We start from the raw sequence: 22,348 nt of genomic DNA on the forward strand, positions 1-22,348 counted from the left end.
CCTAACATATTCACGTCATCCGCATAGACAAGCAGCTCATGTAACCCGTTCAATTCCAAACACTCTCTGTTATCCTGGACTCTCCTAATGGCATACTCTAGAGCAGAGTTAAAAAGTAAAGGTGATAGTGCATCTCCTTGCTTTACCCACAGTGAATTGGAAATGCATCTGACAGAAACTGACCTATACGGACTCTGCTGTAAGTTTCACTGAGACGCATTTTACTTAACCGAAGTAGTTTCTTGGGAATATTAAATTCAGTAAGAATACTGTATCATATAAAACTTCTCTCTTAACCGAGTCATATGCCCTTTTTAAATATATGAAAACTGATGCACTGTACCCTTATACTCCCATTTTTTCTCCATTATCTGTCGAATACAATATATCTGATCAATAGTTGATCTATTACGCCCTAAACCAAACTATACACTATATACAGAAATTAAATAAAAACAACATAAGCAGGAAATACACGCGTTTATAAGCACAAGGTAGACACGCATGTTCCTTACTGAGAAACAACTTATGTTTCCTGGAAATGCTGTTCTATGCATGCGCAGAGCTTTGAATGTCTGTCCACACCGTCATATTATTTCAATTATCTCAAAACGCCCCCAGCCAGGAATAGGACAAAGTTTCCCTTGTTTCTTATAGCCCTGTGCTCCACATAAGGACCTAAAGAAAATGCTATACTATCTGGAGATGCATCTGCATACATATTTGTACAACATACTGTTACAAGTTAATTCAACAAGTACGGTACAATGAAAGATGAGCAGAAGACGTTTCTTCTTCAACTTTTACCCAAACACTGATAGGAGTTCCCAACTTCTTCAAAAGTTGTTTTCACGTTTTTCTTTTCCTGTGTTACAAATTATATACCTCTCAGTCCAGGAGTGATCTGTAAATGGTAATGTTTTAGTGAAATTGTTGTGCTTGTTTTATACATTTATGCATGATTGTGGGAATTTGAATTTTTGAAAGTGCAGTTTTTTGTACCACACTACCATGTCAAGCATTGGAAGAACCCTGTTACCTATTAGCAAACACATTTCATTTTAAGAAAAGAGTTCTCTATTTTAGACCTTTTATGTCAGATTCTAAATCTAGAATCTTCACCTAACTAAGTACTTGAATGAGGGTTTCGAATGTATTTTGCGTTTTCAATCTTATTGTTTCTAGTTGAACTGCGATAGATTCGGTATCATGTATCTCTGGCAGATTTAGTATTCTCCCAGGAGATAAAAGATTGGTCATAGGCGATCTGTTGCACACTGGATCCTGTTGTTCTCTCAGCAGGGATAGCTGGGTTGAAACATGACCACCAACAGTCTTTCTGATGATAAACATTTCTTACATGGCAAGATGGAGGATTCTCGATGGAATCCTTTCACGTTTCATTGCATTACCCCGATTTCTGTGTGGAATTTATATTCAAACAAAAAAACTTAAATGATACTGACTACTACCGACCCAGCAGCCATAAATCATTCAAAATTTTCAATACTTTTAATGAATAAAAATATGTTCCATTAAAAATGGAATAACAAATTGTAGGGGTATTAAAAAGGAAAACGAAGTATCTTATTACTGTGCTTAATAGTGTATAATAGTCTATTTACTTCTTTAAATAATATTTTGGAATAATAAACAATGGCTCAGTTTTGTGTATGCGGTATTAGCACTCAAAAGAAAAGGGGTTTCGATAGGAGACTGCCAAAGTAATTGCAGATCGGAATGCAAACATAATATCGACGGGCCAGTTCTCAAGGGAAACAACTCAAAATTTAAACTTTAGAGAAAACTTAAGTTTAAAGCTTCATGTTGCTGTGAAACATCCAATTTGGAAACTTACAACATATATTAAACATGATTTGAATTTGGATTAAGAATCCTCTGATTTTTCTCAGCAACATTAAGCTTCAAAATGCAGGATTCTCTAAACATGAATTTTGAATTGTTTCCCTTTCAAGCTGGGCCGTCGATGTTGTAGGCTATGTCTGTTGTCACTGGCTGTACACTTGGTTAAGAAGCAACGATTTAATAATGTGATATGATTATGTTTACTGTTGTATTAAAAAGGCTAGAGACTTATATGTTGGAATGTTAAATTAATGTTCTTCCTTTCTGTCAACCTAATCTGTTTTATCTTCAAAATTTAAGATCAGGTTCTACGAACTGCGACAAATTCAACAAGTAAATCGGGCGACTGGTGCGAACTGGCTGAATGATACCACTGGATAAATGTTCTATTCACTACCAATACGAATTCAAGTCTCCTGAACTTGTGCACAGAGTCCGTAGATATCCAGAGAATCACAATTCTTTGCGCTGGATATGCCGACAAAAATCAGGTATTTTTTTACACCGCACGGTATTTCTTATATGCATTTGTATAGGGAATGACTGTAACCAAAATCAGACTCAAATAGTTTTAATTTTAAGGGCCATGGACACTGGCCTAAAATAAGTTTTACTTTAAATGGTAATATTACTCTGGGATTCCACGGATTCTGCTTCTGCATAGCTGAGAGCGCACTATAGCTTAGAATTTGAACAGTTACTGTACCTTCGTAGTATTCGTCTACATCGTACTGGAAGTGGTAAAGATAAACCTCTAGCTTCACCAACTTCCTCCGCCCCAGCTCCATGACGCTCTCCTCCCACTCGGCGTACTGGCTGCTCGAAGGCTGGCTGGCAGCGTCTACCATCATCGGCTCATCAGTTGTTAGCTTCACCAACTTCCTCCGCCCCAGCACCATGTCGCTATCCTCGAACTCGGCGTACTGGCTGCTCGAAGGCTCGCTGGCACCATCTACCATCATCATCTCATCAGTTGCTAGCTTCACCAACTTCCTCCGCCCCAGCTCCATCACGCTCTCCTCGAACTCGGTGTACTGGCTGCTCGAAGGCTGGCTGGCAGAGTCTACCATCATCGGCTTATCAGTTGTTAGATTCACCAACTTCCACCGCCCCAGCTCCATGTCGCTGTCCTCGAACTCGGCGTACTGGCTGCTCGAAGGCTGGCTGGCAGCGTTTACCATCATCGGCTCATCAGTTGCTAGATTCACCAACTTCCTCCGTCCGAGATCTATGTCGCTCTCCTCGAACTCGGTGTACTGGCTGCTCGAAGGCTGGCTGGCAGCGTCTACCATCATCAGCTTACCAGTTGTTAGATTCACCAACTTCCTCCGCCCCAGCTCCATCACGCTCTCCTCGAACTCGGTGTACTGGCTGCTCGAAGGCTGGCTGGCAGAGTCTACCATCATCGGCTTATCAGTTGTTAGATTCACCAACTTCCATCGCCCCAGCTCCATGTCGCTGTCCTCGAACTCAGCGTACTGGCTGCTCGAAGGCTGGCTGGCAGCGTTTACCATCATCGGCTCATCAGTTGTTAGATTCACCAACTTCCTCCGTCCGAGCTCTATGTCGCTCTCCTCGAACTCGGTGTACTGGCTGCTCGAAGGCTGGCTGGCAGCGTCTACCATCATCGGCTCATCAGTTGTTAGCTTCACCAACTTCCTCCGCCCCAGCTCCATGTCGCTCTCCTCGAACACGGTGTACTCGCTGCTCGAAGGCTGGCTGGCAGCGTCTACCATCATCGCCTTATCAGTTGTTAGATTCACCAACTTCCTTCTCCCCAGCTCCATGTCGCTCTCCTCGAAATCGGTGTACTGGCTGCTCGAAGGCTGGCTGGCAGCGTCTACCATCATCGGCTCATCAGTTGTTAGATTCACCAACTTCCTCCGCCCCAGCTCCATGTCGCTCTCCTCCAACTGGGCGTACTGGCTGCTCGAAGGCTGGCTGGCAGCGTCTACCATCATCCGCTCATCAGTTGTTAAATTCACCAACTTCCTCTGTCCCAGCTCCATGTCGCTCTCCTCGAACTCGGTGTACTGGCTGCTCGAAGGCTGGCTGGCAGCGTCTACCATCATCGGCTTATCAGTTGTTAGATTCACCAACTTCCTCCTCCCCAGCTCCATGTCGCTCTCCTCGAACTCGGTGTACTGGATGGTCGAAGGCTTGCTGGCAGCGTCTACCATCATCGGCTTATCAGTTGTTAGATTCACCAACTTCCTCCGTCCCAGCTCCATCTCGCTCTCCTCGAACTCGGTGTACTCGCTGCTCGAAGTCTGGCTGGCAGCGTCTACCATCATCGGCTCATCAGTTGCTAGATTCACCAACTTCCTCCGTCCCACCTCCGTGACGCTCTCCTCCCACTCGGCGTACTGGCTGCTCGAAGTCTGGCTGGCAGCGTCTACCATCATAGGCTCATCAGTTGTTAGCTTCAACAACTTCGTCCGCCTCAGCTCCATGACGCTTTCCTCGAACTCGGGGTACTGCCAGCTCGAAGGCTGGCTGGCAGCGTCTACCATCATCGGCTTCTCAGTTGTTAGGTGATTCCTCTCATTGCTTTTCAAGTTCTCCAGCTTACCTGGTGGAGTGTTCATATAACACGCTGCAGTCGATCTTCTTGTCGATCTTCTTGTCAATCTTCTCCATATTCTTGTCAATCTTGTTGTCCATCTTCCTTTCTTCTCTCCGTTGCGTTTCGTCATGACATGTCCTTCCCCAGTATCCCCCACCCGGACATCCGATTGGGGGGATAGTTTACGTCCGGAATTTTTTACCAGGGAAAGACTCATCATGCCATTATTTTTTAGAATTAATCTTCTTGGGATATATATAAATGCGGAAGCTTCCCATTGCTTTCCGCACACCACTCTCTCTTTCGCATCTTTAAAGATCCCAGGGGGCCCCAGCGTGGAGGTGAGGAGAGTGGATTTGACTAATTAGGCCCTCCGGACTTCACCGAAATCCACCGCAAAAGTTAAATATCAGTTCCATCAGGGTTTTTGACCCGATCGGAGACCGGGAAATCCCAATTAGCCTTTGCCCCCCTTATTGAGTCTAAGGCAGCGGATTCCAAAGTGTACTCCGCGGAGCCCAGGGCTCCCCGAATGATTCTCAGGGACTTCGTCTGCGGCAGTTATGAAGATGACAAAAATTTCTGCTTCCATCTAGTCTCTAGCGAGAAAAACGCAAACTACTTCCATCAAGTGAAAACACTTTCTCAGAAAATAGTTTGCGTTTTCTTTTTAGATGGAAGCACCAATAATAATCTACTCGTTATTGGAACCATCTCGATTTTTCTTGCTTGCCAAGTACTCGATGATTCTCGAAATTTATTTATTGTTTTATATACCAAGCAGATAGCATTTGTTAATCGTGATACGTAGAATCTACAATCTATTGACTATTATGTTGCTTCAAATATATATATATATATATATATATATATATATATATATATATATATATATACTGCATGTTAATTTAATTGCAGAAGTGTTAGCTGAACTTTGGTTGAAATGAAACTGTGACTTAAGACGGGTTCCGTAATACCTACGAGTCATCAGCTAACAACCAGTGCTCAGTTAAAGAGGGATAACAACAGGTGTAAACTTACTGTAAAAGAACATAATGCAAATTCCTTGAAATTGAGTTCTGTATATGTTGAACATGATCCTGCTTCAGAGTCTACGATGTCTAGTGCAGAGGTACTGAGAGGAATTAAAAAACGAAAGTATTGTGATTCATATTTGGACATGGAATTCCCTGAGTTTGCTGATGGATGTCCACAGTGTGAAATATGTAACAAAGTTATGCCCAATAGTTCTATGTTCCCTGCCAAGTTTAGAGACGGTATTTCGAAACTCATCCTGACTTCACAAATGAAACTGCAGACTAGGTACTTTAAAAGAAAAACTGATGACTCCATGCAGTTCGGACAATATTTTTATCTCGTGTAAAAGACAAATAACAAGAAAGCACTGGAAGCGTCGTGATGACTGGCTCTTGCTGGTAAACCTCTCTCTTGCTTAAACTCTTATGAAACCATTATTAGTGAGGCTATTAGTTTATTAGTTATTATTTTCGCTACTTGGGTGCGCTGCTGGATGCACGGAGTAGTTACTCTTTTCGCTACTTGGTGCGCTGCTAGATGTAATAACGCCTCTAACCGCATATAGATGGCAGCACGATCAATTCTACAACAGCGCCTCTAGTATGTGTTACGGGAAACTCAGTGAGTTTCGCATCCTATTATATATTTATCCATGACCTGGCTTTTAGTATAGATATATAACTACAACGTCTTTGGGACACACTCCACTCTCAAACGCTTAGTAGTTACTGAAATTTAAAAAACGCGGGGTGTGTTTATGATTTTTATAGACGTTGCTAGTGTTCTGTTTATAATAGGCCTATATTGTTACTATCATAGCATGCAAAATGCCAAATTGTGCGGTGAGCGAGTGTCAGAATTATAGCAGGAAAACTAAAGGCTCGAGTGTTATTTATCATACGTTTCCCTCTGATTCAAAGCTGCTAAAGATAACATACCAGCAAAGAAAAAATTGAAATTAAACGCCCAACCATCGCTGAATTTCCCAGTGTGCTATGTGAAAAATAGTGAGATAAACCTGATAAACAGCGCTAGTAGTAAACGTGTAGAAGAATGAATGCATTATTTGCGGAGACATCAATGTCGATTACCTAACAAAAAGCAATAGGAAAGATCAAATAAATTCATTTCTAGCATCTTTCAATTTAATACACACAGTAAATTTTCCGACCAGAATACAGGGGGATTCAGCTACTGCAATAGACAACATATTCATCGGAAAAGAAAAAATAGGTATATCTCAAACAACCCCAATAATTAATGGTCTTTCGGATCATGATGCTCATCTCCTAAGTATAAATATTAACACATCATCAAAAAAAAAAAAAAAAAAAAAAAAACAATTAAAGTGAGATTCAGAAATATAAACAGGAATCATTAAATAATTTTGAAATAAATCTTAAAAGTGAAACATGGGAATCAGTATACAGGCAAAGTGATACGAACAGTAAATTCAACGAATTTCATAAAACATTTCTAAATATTTTTGAATCCAGTTTTCCTGTAAAGTATAAACATGCTGTCTTTTCCCTAATCTTTTGTGGATTTTCTCCTAAATATTCATGTCATCCACATAGACAAGCAGCTGATATAATCCGTTCAAATCCAAGCGCTGTCTGTTATCCTGGACTTTCCTAATAGCATTTTCTAGAGCAGTGGTCGCCAGGACTCGCTGAAATGGATTACGGGTAAACAGTGCATGGCAAAATGCACTCTCGTGCAGGAGGAAGCACACTGGTGCTGTAAGAGATTTGCGGGTAAGAGACGCTAGCCCGAGAGTGCAGTGTTCTGATGACCGCTGTTCTAACGAAAAGTTAAAAAGTAAAGATGATAGTGCATTTCCTTGCTTTAACCCGCAGTGAATTGGAAAAGCATCAGATAGAAACTCATCTATATGGACTCTGCTGTACATTTCACTGAGGCATATTTTAATTAATTGAACTAGTTTCTTCAGATTACCAAATTCAATAAGATTATATAAAACTTCTCTCTTAACCGAGTCACATACCTTTTTGAAATCTATGAATCCGAGGCTTATGTCGTGGTTTCGTAACAAGTTGTTTATTTACAGTGGTGGGTTGTTAGTTCATCGCCCAACACCCAAGCTGGAGGACCACCCCTTATCCGTTGTCCGCGACTGCTTATTCAATATATTCACACCTATCATCCATATATGGAGGCTGTCTCCTCTATCCTCAACCTGAGGACGCGCCATGCTGTGGTGATAGGGACCCACCATACCTGGAAGCATTTCAATACTTTAATTAATATTAAATCAGTTTAAGTAATAGGTATTTTGCAACACTGTTACAAGATGCATGTCTCACCTTAAGCCTGAGCACTGTGGGTACAGGTTATAAGGGCAGTCTCCTCGTGACTGCTATCTGTGCTCCGGGGAAGTGTTTCGTCTGTTGACAAGTGCTTCTGAATTCACTGCGATGTAGCAATTTTTATAGAAACAAAATCGATTTCTTACTAAATAAAAAGAAAGGACGCAAATTGGCGAAAGAAGATTCTATTCCTTTTGTCTTAAGGATTTAGTGTGTGAAGTTACTGTTAATGAACACCTTTGTTTTATTTGCTTGCTTAGAGTATAGAACCTGTGTTTTGCCATAGGCATATCACAGGATATTTACAATGTTATACACAGGATATTTACACTATTATACACTTATATTTCGGATGCTATTCTTGAAGAGAACAGTAGATGTTGATGAAACTTGTCACTCTTACTGGGTTTATGTGTGTCCTCACCATCTGGTGCTGATTTTGCTTCGACAGTATTGAAGACCGGTCTGTTGAAAAGTGTGTGCATTCCGTCAGTAAATGTATTGCTGACTGCACAGTTTTCTCGGGGCAGCTGCATAATGGGGACGGTGATTTGTTAATTCTGTGCAAGTATGATTTGAAGCATCCGTGGTTTGTCAAGAATTTGGTGAGGATATAGTTTGGCCTTAGGGATATTAAGAGCCTATGTGTGATGGATGGAATATACTGTTTGGTATGTAGTGCTACCTCTGTGTGTATGTTGTTATATAATGTTAATGTTTATATAATTTTGGATTAGTCGTTTAGAAAGAGGTAGTGGGATGGAGTTATATTGTATGGTATTTCTATATCTGGCTGCAGTTTTGGCCAGATATTCGGCTCTTTCATTGCCCTTAATTCCAGAGTGGCCTTTGATCCAGATCAGTGACATTTCCGTAGTTTTCTTAAGGTCAATCATTTTCTTTCTGATGTACACTGCAATCGGCTGTGTCGTTCTTTTGTTTGCTATTGCATGAAATGCAGCTTGCGAGTCGACGTGGATGTCATATGATGTTTTATCCTTCAGTTGGGATATTATCCAATCAATTGCCATTTTGATTCCAATGAGTTCTTCTTGGAAAACCGTGCATTCGTTTCCTAATCTTTGACTTTCTATGTATATTTCTAACGATTTTTGTACTGCTGCCACTTCTGCTCAGACGTGTTCCTCCGTTTTGGAGCCATCTGTAAATAGCTGTACATTGGTTGAGCTGACTTTGCCACTGAAGTCCACATTTATAATGTTGTTTATTGAACGTATTCCACTGCCACATTCTGTATAATTCTTCTTACCACCATTCACAGAAGAGATGCAGCTCTTTGCTTGTTTCAGTCTCTTGAACTGAAACAACCCAGAACTCACCACGTGGAGGTGGCTGCATGTCGAGTTCCGCCCTGCCCATCCCAACCTCCCTACCATGTGGGCAAGTACATTCCATTGTTCATCCATTGTTATTTTCAATCATTGTTCATGCTCTGTGACATGAATCAATATTTAGGTTTGCATTTCATATCTCTTTTGCTTCAATTTGTAAAAGTCACATTATTAAAATTCTCCAATACAATATAATCAGTCACTGTATGTTTGTGCAACGAAAAATGTGAAGAAATACTTGATGTCAGTCTTTTTGTCTCATTTTTTTCTTTTTTGTAGAACCGTTCATATAAATGTAAATGCGATGGTTAAAGTGTAAGATATGTAACTTTCGGTGCGATGAATAATATTTTTTCACGCGAATTTAATAACTTTTATTTCTTGCTTCTCTATTTTGTGGTTTTCTCTCTTTCTATTTTCTCTCTATCTTTTTATATTTATTGAAGTTTCTCTCTTTCTACTCTTGAAATACTCTACATAAAATTTGAATTGGAAATTGTGAAGAAAATATGGAAACAAACATGTCAATATCCACTTTCAATATTTCTACCCATTTTTTCCATATCAATGATTACGGGGTTGGGCAGATAAAACTGGCCTGCCTCTTCTCATTTGATTTTAAACAAACTTTTTTTCAAAGGAATGGAATAAAATGGATAAATGAATGTGTCCTGTGCTAACCGTCGTAATAAGATGTTGAAAGTGCCCTCCACCAACATCTAGACACTTCTGTGCACGTCTTAACACGTTTATATAAAGACGTGTCAATTTCTCACGGATGATAGTGCAGATGCTATTCCTGATGTTTCCCTTCAGTTCAGTACATGGATTCTGCTCGCTTTCTGTCCGGACACTTCAACTTTCGGCATGAATTCAGGAAATGATTAATACGAGTCCTCGAAATTCCACCACAAAATTGGCTCAACATTTTCGAACGTGTGTTAAAGGCTTTGAAAGTCAAATCATACCGAGTGACAGCAACTGAAGGAGCCCGATAAGAATAAATGTTTAAATTTCTACTGCACATTGTTGAATATGATTACGGATGGTGATTTGGACCCACTGTTGTTTATCATGATTGATGAGGCTTGGTTTCTTCTATCGGGATATGTAAACTCTCAAAGAACAAGTACTGGGCGACAGAAAATTCTAACCTAGTGTACGAGCAACCACTACGCGACCAAAAGATCGGTGTATGGTGCTCTATCACTGCAAAACGCATTATCTGTCCAATATTCTTCGACACTACAGTCAACACGGCTGTAGACTTGACTTTCTTGGATGAATTCTATCCCCAACTAAAGAAGAGGAGCGTAATTACTGCTTCTTTCAACAACATGGAGCAACATCTGACACATCTGAGAGGTCCCTTAAGCGTATTCATCACATGTTCACCGAAAAGCGGATTGTGAGCAAAGGCTTGTGGCCACCGCGGTCACTAGATTTGTCAACATGTAACTTTTATTTAGGGGAGAGGGGGTACTTAAAGGGGAAAGTGTATGTCTCAACTACATGGGCTTGGCCAGTGGATAGGGAGAAATGAAGCACGTAACTAGACACGTATTTGGAAAATGGCAACTGATATCAATCTCGTTATTGTTACTGGACAGGGAAGAATGGGAGAGAGGTCACCTTAACGAATTCCCACGTCGTTGTCTGGTGTGCTTCACGGATGGCTCCAGAACATACAGCGATGCTGGAGCAGGGATTTATGACGTAAGACCCAGGACTAGAATATCTATTCCCGTTGGTTAATACACTATGGTTTTGCAAGTTGAAGTCTTTATGAAATCAGCTTGCGCTCAGGAAAATCTAAATATATCATGTCAAGGCCTGAATATCTTTATTTGCTCTGATAGACTACACAGGGTGTGCTAAGTACGCACAGAGTCGACTCCAGGCTAATTGAAGAATGCAGAACTAGCCTGGAAACTATATCAAAATGTCCCAGGGCACTGTGGAATGTATGACAATAACAAGCTGGCCTATTGGTCAAGTAAGGAACTTCCTTCCAATGCTATGGCCCTGAACCCTGTGTTGGCATCTCTAAGTATATAATCAAATAGGTCCTAAAGAAGAGCCTGATGAAAAGTTTAGAATCTAAACCTGAATCAACTGAACAACTCTTGGCATTGGAAAGGAGAATTTTTAACATGGTTAACTGGAATTTTGACTGGACACTGCCATCTACATATGTCACCTAGATATATCGAGCCCTATTGTAGGAAATGTAGGATGGAGGCCGAGTTATCATTTGCCATTTTGCTGGATTGCTCAGATCTAAGCCCATCAGGCACCGTTAGCTCGGGAAAGAAACATTGTCTTCTGAGGAAATTAATCCCAGCAGCATAGCAAAACTGGTAACGCATTGCAGTCTCCTGGGTTGATCTGTAGTGTATGGGGTGCACAAAGGGTCATTTGTGCCCAAGTGTTATAGCAGTAATCTACACCCTTAATTTAGAACAATATTAAGAAGAAGATTATATCCCGTTCAGTTATTGCGCACACCATTTCCAATTCCATTTGCTGCTTGTTTTTGAGTAATTTCTTTCCTCGGTATAATTGTCTTGACCATCTGAATTCTGAAGATTTGCCAAAATATATATTTCCCTTAATATGGTGGTGGTTATTACATTTATATAATAAATCACCGTACATATTTTTTCGTCTGCCCTAGAGATGTACATTTCTACTGACCATTTTTTTTTTTTACATTTCAAACATGATGTTTTCGTTTCCTTTAAAGTAAGATTAAGTTATTTAACGTTCTCTAGCATTGTCTTAATACTTTATATTGTCCCTTTTCACATCACCATTGTTCTTATTACTGATCCATTACTCATAATAGTATCAGAAGTTATTTTCAGTCTTTTATATTGAGGTACTGAAGATGTTTCTCCACGCAGTCAGTTCTCACTATTTGCCAATATGAATAAGGCGACTGTGTCTCTTCTTGTCTTACGACTATCTTTCAACCAGAATTCACTTGCCCTCTATGTTTAGTTACATTTTCGTTGCACATTATTGCAGTTTATTCCAACTTCGGTTTTGTTACACTTTTTATAAAATCTTGCGAGGTTTTCTATTACAGCAGAAGAGTCGTAACTTTCAAGTGCAAACATAAAAATTCGAACGATTCTTCAGTGTTGGATGTTCTAACTTTCTTGAATGATCAAATTTTCAAAAATGAATATTTTGAAGTCTTTTTTTGTTATGCATTACCTCAAATTTCTACATTGTTGTAGCATAAAAGGTTATTGAATATTGCATATAATAGTTAAATGTATTGTCATTTTAGAAATTAAGATTTTATCCTCTCATATTGGTGTAGGAATATCGAAGGAAATTTCCATTGTCGTGGTATAAGTCAAGAAATTAACTGTTTAATATTTCAATGTTGTATATTTTGCGAAGTGTATGTCTCTGTTGGGTACAATTTCAGTTCTGTTTCATATTTTAATTTCTGTTATTTTTTTAGTTGGTTATTTAACGACGCTGTATTAACTATTACATTATTTAGCGTCGATGAGACTGGTGATAGCCAGATGAGGCCGAGGATTCGCCATAGATTACGTAGAATTCGCCTTACCGTTGGGGTAAACCTCGGAATAAACCCAACCAGGTAATCGGCCCAAGCGGGGATCGAACCCGCACCCGAGCGCAACTTCAGACCAGCAGGCAAGCGCTTTAACCGACTGAGCCACGCCGGTGGCTGAATTTTCGTTATTACGTCACACAACAGAATTCTTTTACACGTTTAAAATTGAAAAATTCACTTTACTTTTACTATACATTACAACGCGACTGATTTTATGATATTTATGTATATGTAAGTTCAAAAATCGCGCCGCGCTGAAGAACAACATAGCGCCGGCGACTCCATTGTGACTTTCTATTTCGCTTGCTATGGTTACCGTAGCAACCAACGAGCACAGAATACAATAGAGTAGACACTAGCATCTTAATACCATTGGACGGAGTGAAGCCGGTTTGATGGACCTGACGCCATCTTGTTGCTACCAAAACATTGCAAAATAGCTATTACGTTATAGAAGATCTTATGATAATAAGAATTCCATATGTCCCTAATTTCTTGCAGGACTCACACTTTCTTGTTTGTTTCGTAATACAGATTCGCTATGCACGTATTTTTAGCAAAAATTACGAAACTGTCATCGATAAATCACATATATACAGGTTATTTAAATTGGCAGCTCTTCAAATTGCAGTATGGTATTTAATAGATAATCTGGAAGGTTGAACAAACAATAATGATAAAAAAAGGAAAATAACAGTTTGACCTTATTTTGCTACTAGTCCAATAAAAATGCTACCCTATAATAATTACTTTTATAGGTTGATCCATTTGCTTCGATTTAATAATGAAACTTGCTTCTTAACGCAAATTATCATTCTCTTCCTTTTGCCAGTATTTCGTATAGATGTCCCGATTTTGTTTAGAGAAAAAATGGAATGCTCTTAACCATATAATATTTGATAGGCTCTTCGTTTATAGTATATAATTAGATTATAACGGCGAACAAAAGTGAAGTTTTATTACCAAGTGGGTCAAGTCAGTTCACGACCGAGTTAATGAAGCTACTAAGTCTGTAAAGCACAAGTCTGATTTCGTGATTATAAAAATTAATTACAATAATATTAATACACTATTTCTTTTTCTTCATCAAACGAATACGTGCATTCGGTTTAAGAGAAACCTCGGTACACCAGTTTTCTATAGCACTCGACACAAACTTCCAACATGGGTTGTTAGGTTAACTTCGCTCGTAAATGCTAAGTCTGCAAAGCATGTCTGATTTCGTGATTATAAAAATTAATTACAATAATATCAATTAACAAACAAATACGTGAACAATACGAATCTAACCGACTAACTTAGGCTAAATCATTCATTACCGTATCTAGCCTACCGGTAATAAGTACATTTCACACATGCATATTTACCCGTGAAAAGTTATTCCAGGAATTTTTTTTGGAAACCTGTTTGTGCAGCCATACGCAGAACATGTAGGCATATTGAAATTAGTTAATTTATTAATTAAAACAACGATGCAACATCACAATCAACTGCCCATGTGCTAACCGGGAGCTCAATGTTTTGGTAGCATCATAATGGCGACTGTCCACAAAAGCGGCTTCACCTCCAAGCTGTTTATATCTACTCTATGCATTCTGTGCTCGTTGGTAGCAACAAGACTCCGATACGTTCTGCGCCGGTGGAGTTCAATTTTTCTCCTGTTAGTGTTTCACTCAGCTATGGTTACCATAGCAACAAGCCTACATCTCCTCGCCCCGCAACAAGAGTTTTTCTTGGCTTGGGTCAGACGTGAAATAGTAGAGGAGACGAATTCATAACGTTCCGCCAATCAACGACAGAGAGACTAAACAAGGTATCCATCTCTAACAGTGAAAATTACAGAAATTTAAAAGTGTTGAAATTAATTTCTCCCATAGAAAAGATATATTAAATGAATATGTTTATAACTTTTTTAACCGTTCTGCTAAAGAAGCAAACACGAGTCTTGAGAAAAGTGAAAATATAATGTAAGAGGAATTGAAAACTTGGTTATGGTGTTTGTGTTCTAGGTACTACTGTAACCTATACGTAAAGTTAAATTTGCCGCGATTTCGTGAGCGAGTACGCATAAAGATCCCATTGTGTGCATTATAAATTATTTTCTCTACTATTATTAAATTAGTTATTAGGTCTATTTTAAATTAAGAATAATATTTGTTCATAAAATCAGTGTGCTTTAAAGATTTAGGGTTGATTATTAACAAGTTTGTTCGCGGAAAGAAGTTTTTCTTCCAAGAATCGCACTAAAAACTAGTGTAGTTGCTTAATTCCATGTCACAACAAAGGTTCTCGTCACTCGCAAATATTTCCATGCAGAAGCAAATTGTGCACATAATTATTAAAAAATCAGCCTTTTCACGACGATGTTACTCATAAATTCGCTGCCATGAACAGAAGGATTGAACTTGTCTTCATAAAATTGCTATGATTAATTATTTGTTACCGTTAATTTATGATTACATTATTATTATTATTATTATTATTATTATTATTATTATTATTATTATTATTATCGTCATAAAGACACGTATTTTTATATATACCGGTATTTAATATACATAGGTCTATACATAATTTTTGTTGTTATAAAATTAGAAGTGAACCTAAAACTACTTCACGCACTTTTTACGTCACGAGCCGCCACTGACTTCCACTGACAGAACTTAGAACAGATGCAGCTCACCCTTGCTGCCACAACTTCAAAATATTTACAATTTTAATAGAGGAAATGTGCAGTGGAATAAAATATCTGTTAAAGATACAATTATTGTTAAGATTCTAATTTATTTTTAAATCAACGAAGTGATTGTGTAAGGACACATTACCGGATTACATGAACTTAAAATTAATATATTGACTAGGAATTATGTGGCAATAAAATTTTCTACAAAATAATACTAAGAGATTAATTATCAAGAAAGTACAGTAATTTAAAGTGTAGCGAAATGAAAATTACAAATATTAATGAATAGAAGTGTGTCGAACTGAGGGTAATTCTAGCTACAGAAATACATCACGAGAAGGCAATAGCAGAATGCAGTTAACTCTCGGTTAGCAATATGCGGTGTTCACAACAATAATTCATATAGTGGAGAACTTCTATAACACTATAATATGCCAAAGTATTTAATGTTACCTGGAAAATGAAATTATGATTTAACAACATTGAAACATTATACTAATTTTATGATGTTATAAAACTATTTTATCTTCTTGTAATTAAGGTGTGATTACGATTACCACTGTAGCTGTAGATTTAATTTTTCTAGACTTTGTCTTAATTAAATTGGTATTTTCAAAATCATACACAGATGTGCACTCATGTTGATCTGATGGATGTGAATAGGGAACTGTGTTTCTGGACAGCAGACAAGAATATATTCAGCTGTTCTAATGTTATGTCAATGCCGATTATATCAGCCTCTTATCATCTGCCCAAGCCATCTAGTATGTTATTTTACTTATTCAGTAAGTTTTAGAAGTATAATGAAATGCCAATTACAATAACAATCAATATTTTGTCTGTACAATATAAAGTTGGTATGGGTAACGTTATGTAACATACAATATTAATACTTAAACTATTAATACAGTAACAATTCAGATTATAAAAACCCAAATAATTTATTTTTTATTAGCGTCCCTCAAACGAATACATGTTTCAGCTGCCTTTCCGGTAACTGTGGTAGTCCGAAATTACATTTGTAAATATTAATCGTGCTTTAATTGTTTCCTTTAATTCTCATCTCCAGAAAAAAAAAAATCATCACAAAGACATTTATCAACTTAAGTTACTTTAAATGAATTGCAATCCAAATAACATTCAAGGAAATCTCTGGACGCTATTTTCTTCTCATAATTATGTAAATAATTTATTTTTAACTATATCAGGTTCTTGCAACGCCTCTCCAGTGAGTTCGCTGTGTTGCTCCATGCATGGATAATTTTTTAACTATTGCATATTAACTATATTGCATGATATTGTGTAAATTATAAAATACTACGGTCCTCATGTTGAATAAATAGTTTGTACGTTTTCTGAAACTAATTATGAAAGTAATGGGAAAGTTGACAGATTTTCTTTTCTTTATTCTTCGTAATTAATTTAATTTGTAAAAATGAATTGTATTAACTATATGCTTTTGACGGTTTTATTATACCTAAATATAGTTACTTAACTTTTATTTTGAAAGACCTTTTCTTATAGAATGAAACAGAATTGTACAACTAATTTTAGTTGGTTCTAAATACAGATAGTGCGAACTTGGAAAAAAGCCTAAACTGTGTTTTGCCTTGGTATCATGAATTTCGAAGGTATTTATTTATCTGTTGCTATGTGGAATGGTAACATTAGGAAATTTTCTTTATTTAGTGATGAACAGTTTTCAGAAGAAGAAGAATAAAGTGCATAAGATTTTCTGATGATATAGTGTTGTTAGCAGAAGAGAGACGATACTATGCACCTTTCCAAAATCCCTCTTTTTGACAGAAGTCTTCCTTTTCTCTAATGTAAATTTCAGTTGTGTAATTTGAGCGACCTTATCTGAACAAAGAATGTGAAAATTCGATCGTTAAATGTTACTAAAGTGGAACTGAGGAAAAATTGAGGAATAATTAGTTAAGTGTTAAATGTTAAGGGGAATACGAATAGAATAAACCAGTAAAAAGGAACGTAGTAAAGAGAGTTAAAGTAAATTAGAAACTGTAAGTAGAGAATATTGAGTGTTTTATGTATGGTACTACAGAAAGGAAGAATCTGGGAAGTACATTAGAGTGGAATTGAAAATGAATGCAAGTAGACAGAGTGAGCCATAAAAGCTGTACCAATGAAAGAGAAAAGTGGTGAGTGATTTGAAGGAGTAATAGTAAGGAAGTACTTCAAACATTCGAATATTGAAACATTGGCTGAATGCAAGCGTAAATTTCTGAGAAAAGATCAGTGAAAAAATAGGGTAAATAATATAATATTGCATTGTAGATGAAAGAGTGGGATATAGATCATTAGTAAATATTAGTCAGAGATAAAAATATTTGAAGATAAACAGAAAATTAGGGATAATAGAAATGAAAGGTAGCAATGATAGCAGAGGAGGATTAGTTAGATTGTACCCGAGAGTGTTTCTAAACAAAACTAATGTAGACAAGTATTGCATTGTTATCAGAAATAGGATAGAAGGAAGACAAAGGAGGACTACTACTACAGTAATACTAATACTACTACCACTACCATTACTGCTACCACTGCCACTACTGCTACTGTTGCTGCTGCTACTGCTACTGCTACTGCTACTACACAATGAAACAACTTAGGAGCCATAATCAGAGAGTTCCCCCTTTTCAATTTTCAAAAAAAATAGTAAAATTTTTTTTTAATTATAAGTTTTATTAAAACAATACATTTTCCTATACTCATCTGAAAGTTTAAGTGTGCTGTGATTTCCGAGAAAGTTCACACAGCTACCCACCAACTGTATATTTAATAATATATTTTTTTAATTTCCACTTTCGAGTAGTGACTCTCATCTCCGTCTCCTTACGGAATTGATATTCTCACAGAATCAATTATACTGGCTTAAATATTTAATAGTTTAATTCACTTATGCAACGGAATTTCTTTATGAGGTCCACATATACCGATACACATCCACCTCCACCCATACACACATATGCACAAACTGTCAGTGATCTGCATAGACTATTTCCAATATATGTAAATCTTGTTCTTAAGGGGAGGTGGTTGTATAATTGAAATTTCTTCCTATTTGATGGTCATTTTTCATTTCTTTGCATGTTGCTGCAACAACTAAAATTTGAGATTGCTAAAATAAGAGGGGGGGGGGGCAGAAATTTGTGGGGGAAGGGGGAAGTACCAGGGCACTATAGTTCACCACATCGAATATAAATCAGCCATTTTTAAGATAAATTCAAAACTTCTTTGTCATTTTACTCCTAAAACCACATTCTTTAACATAGTTATGGCATAACTTTGATAATCGTTTTCAAAATGTTAAACTAAAGAGTACATTATCTTAGAAAGCATTTTGAAATATTCAGATAGTCAATATAATATGATATAATATAATATAATGTTGTTTTATTAATTCAGTCTAATTGAAATATCACAAATATAAAAAGTCAATGACACTTACCCATGTAAGTGATCATTGTGTACTATACAAATATAAAACATTAAAATTAAGCAAACGTTTTTGCCCTTCGTGCATCATCAGGCTATTTTTTACATACAATATCTTGTACATTTTGTGTCATATTGTGGAGCGAATGATTAATCACAACCTTTAATAATGAAAATAATAACTACTTAAAATTGACTTATGGAAATTAGCAATCTAAAATTAATGTACAGGTATGAAAATTTAATACATAAAATTGTGGCTGCACTGCTGTGTTGTGTTTAAATTATAACATCATAAAACTGTGAACATGATAAAAACATTTCATTCCTCTTTAAACTTCATAATTTCATATCGCGTCACATCAGTCGGCAAGATCATCGTCACTACGTCAAACGCATTTCATCGTAAGTACGTTCATACAATTATTATATTCATTTACACCAAGTATTCTGATATTAAATTTCATTACAGATATAACCCAGTCTCAAATCTTCTTAATGTAAATGTCAACATAGATAACCTGTGCAGTGCACACGTTCTTAAATGTGAGTATTTTCGACAACAATTGAATAAATTTTAACATCGCGTCATATAGGATTCTCTACATAATAACTAATATATTTCAGATTGATTTCACCATAACAAGTAATGAACCATTGAGACAAGACTAGCAGCAAAACATCCAATTAATGTGCACCAGAGCTTTAAAAATTTTGTTATAGCATAAATCCGCATTCTTTTTTATATAATATATATTTCTCACATATCAAAATGTACAGTATTTTGTAGCAAAGTATTTTTTTTAATTCAATGGTTTTCCACCATATTAAAGCCATCCTCTATCCTTAACATCCCATGTAGCATTTGCAATGAATTTTCCTATTCCTTTTCTTTTTGTATTAAAGTCTTATTTTCTTATTGCTTGCCTATTTTTATTTAGTTAACATTAAGCAGGAATCTGAATGTTTATATTTTCGTTACATATTATTAAAGTGTAGTATACGTATCTAGAATATGATATTATGTTTTGTTGTATTTCGTTATGTGACTATTTTCTAAATTTTGAAGGAAGATTTCTGCTATAAGGGGTCGCTCATGGCAGAAATTCAAAACCAACATATAAAGTCAATAAGTTCAAAAGCTTACATCCTAATCTAAAATTTACGTACGAAGAACAATACAGGTCAATTAACTTTCTTGATTTAACCCTCAAATAAAACGAGCTAAGTCCATATACAATATTTCGAAAACCCACAACTACGGTATATAACATACCATATATCAAACCACCCTCACTCATATAAAATCAGCAAACTTATCTTATTGACAGGTTAATAAACACACCAATAAACAAACAATCTTACAAAAAAGAATGTAATTACATATCGATGACCCAGAACCAGACTGTTCCAAGTCCATTTTACTTCTCCTTTTCAGGAGAGCTATTTTAAGCTCCTAACATTCAAAGCTTCATGAAAAAAATTGAAAAAGCTTCATAGCAACCTTATGGAGAGGAATATTTACAGTTCTGTTCGACTCATATATGCTGACAAGAACTGGAACACAATGAAACAGAGATTTATTTCTTATAAAAAGTTGGACTTGAAATAGTCTGGTTCTCAGCCATCAATATTACAATTAGTAATAGAATACGGCTTCAACAAAAAAATAATACAAAACTGTATACAAAAACGCCTTAGAACACAAAAAAATAAAACACACACTACTCTGCAACCCATAGAATCTAAAGAGACAAAAAATACACATGGGCATCCATGACATATATAGGAAAAATAAACAATCAATTACACTAGCCTGCGAATTTCAACTTTGTGTTTGTTGCCTGAAGTAAATAATGTGATGTTACTGTACATAATGTCGATGTGCAGAATTCGAATTTTCAATCCGTTTACTTCTATCACGTCACGTTTGTTTGCAAAATCACTTTAAATGTATTGTATAATTATGTGAATTTCATCACAGACTTTTTCATGGTTGTTCATATATGTCACCAGGGGCGGCTTTCGAAGGGGGGCTGCGGAGCTGCAGCACCCCCAGACATTTGTGGCTCATGGTTCGTTTTATGTTGTGAAATACATTTATTATACAGTCTCTATTTAGCGGCTCGAATTTGTTTTTTTTTTATTTCGCTCTCATTGACATGCACGCAATCGTTAGTGAAGTCACTTCCTCCCCTGGTGCTTCCAGAGAGAAACCAGAGACAAGGACGGATTGGTGAAGCCACTTCCTCCCCTGGAGCTGCCAGTCTCGTCTCGGATGCTTTGCGCGTTACTTTTACCCCTCCCCCTGCTTACCCCTCGCCGTGAATCCAGAGTTTCCAGGCGCTGCAAAATTTGCAGGAGTTTGAGTAGCGCGCAGTTTTAAATAAATTTTCTTCAATGTTGTGAGTATAACAAGTGCGACAATGTTTAATTCTGTATAATATTTACAGTCTATTCAGTTCAGTACCTTAACAATTCAGGAGAAATGTTCGATAAAGACAAACTAAAAACGGAACTCACTGTGTTGTATCAGAGACAAGAATTCAGAAATATCAGTGACACAATAAAGCTCTTGCAGTTTCTTCTGAGAACTTGCAAGCCTCATTTTCAGAAGTTGTAGAACTACTACGCATAGCTGTCACCATACCAATGACAACTTCCGAACCAGAACGTTGCTTTTCGTGTTTGGAAAGAGTAAAATCCTATCTCAGAAATACGATGAGAGAAGAGAGACTGACCGCATTAGCTATGTTTTCCATTGTAATGACTATGTTAAACGAAATATCGGATTTTAATAAGATGATGATTAAAAAGTTTGCAACCTACAAGACAAGGCGCATGGAACTAATCTTTTAATAAGATAAGTTGCATGGTTTATTTTTGTATGCAGCCCCCCTGAATTCAATACCCACGAGCCGCCACTGTATGTCACTAGAGTGTTTTTGCTTTGTTTTAGTCTTGTTTACTTCACTATTGCATGTATAAATTAGCACAATGCATCACACAAAAAATTACACCACTCCTTCTTAGTTCTGTCTTCAAGTATTTCACGCTTTAACATCCAACAATAATGAGGATGCATTCTGGTGCTCCATCGTCCCTGGCATCTCCTTTCGAACTCCTGCAGATCCTTGTGAAATCGTTCACCTTGCTCTTCACTCAAAAATCCTAGATTTTCGGGGAAATAATCTAGGTGAGAAAACAGAAAATGAATTTTGATACTCATGTTACAACCAAGTTCCCTGTATGGTTCAAGCATGTTAGCCATATTGTTTCGGTAATTAGGTCCCTTGTTGTTACAAAGAAATTTTAAAACAAATTCACAGAGAGATATCCATGCTGCTTTCCCCTTTTCATCCACAGTGTTTTTAAATGCTGCATCAGACATCTGTTTTCTTTTGTCAGGACCATTAAATTTATATCTTCTTTTAATTTGCTTCAGAGAGTAGTGGAAATTTC

General features: G+C 37.0%; 1 protein-coding gene across 3 annotated transcripts in view; it reads left to right on the top strand.

Moving 5' to 3' along the window:
- LOC138696528 (uncharacterized) overlaps window positions 1-21,265 on the top strand; it is an 83,286-nt gene extending 62,021 nt beyond the window's left edge. The window contains exons 5-7 of one of the 3 annotated variants that reach the window (XR_011331405.1): window positions 19,359-19,432; window positions 20,903-20,961; window positions 21,096-21,265. The gene's annotated coding sequence lies outside the window, so the exon portion shown is untranslated. Of the gene's footprint in view, window positions 1-19,358; window positions 19,433-19,513; window positions 19,724-20,902; window positions 20,962-21,095 lie in introns of those variants that run through there. The other 2 variants (XR_011331406.1, XM_069821616.1) reach the window with 2 other exon arrangements.
- Window positions 21,266-22,348: the final 1,083 nt, after the last annotated feature.

The sequence above is a fragment of the Periplaneta americana genome, chromosome 3 (genome assembly GCF_040183065.1).
Source record: "Periplaneta americana isolate PAMFEO1 chromosome 3, P.americana_PAMFEO1_priV1, whole genome shotgun sequence".
Taxonomy (NCBI): Eukaryota; Metazoa; Arthropoda; class Insecta; order Blattodea; family Blattidae; genus Periplaneta; species Periplaneta americana.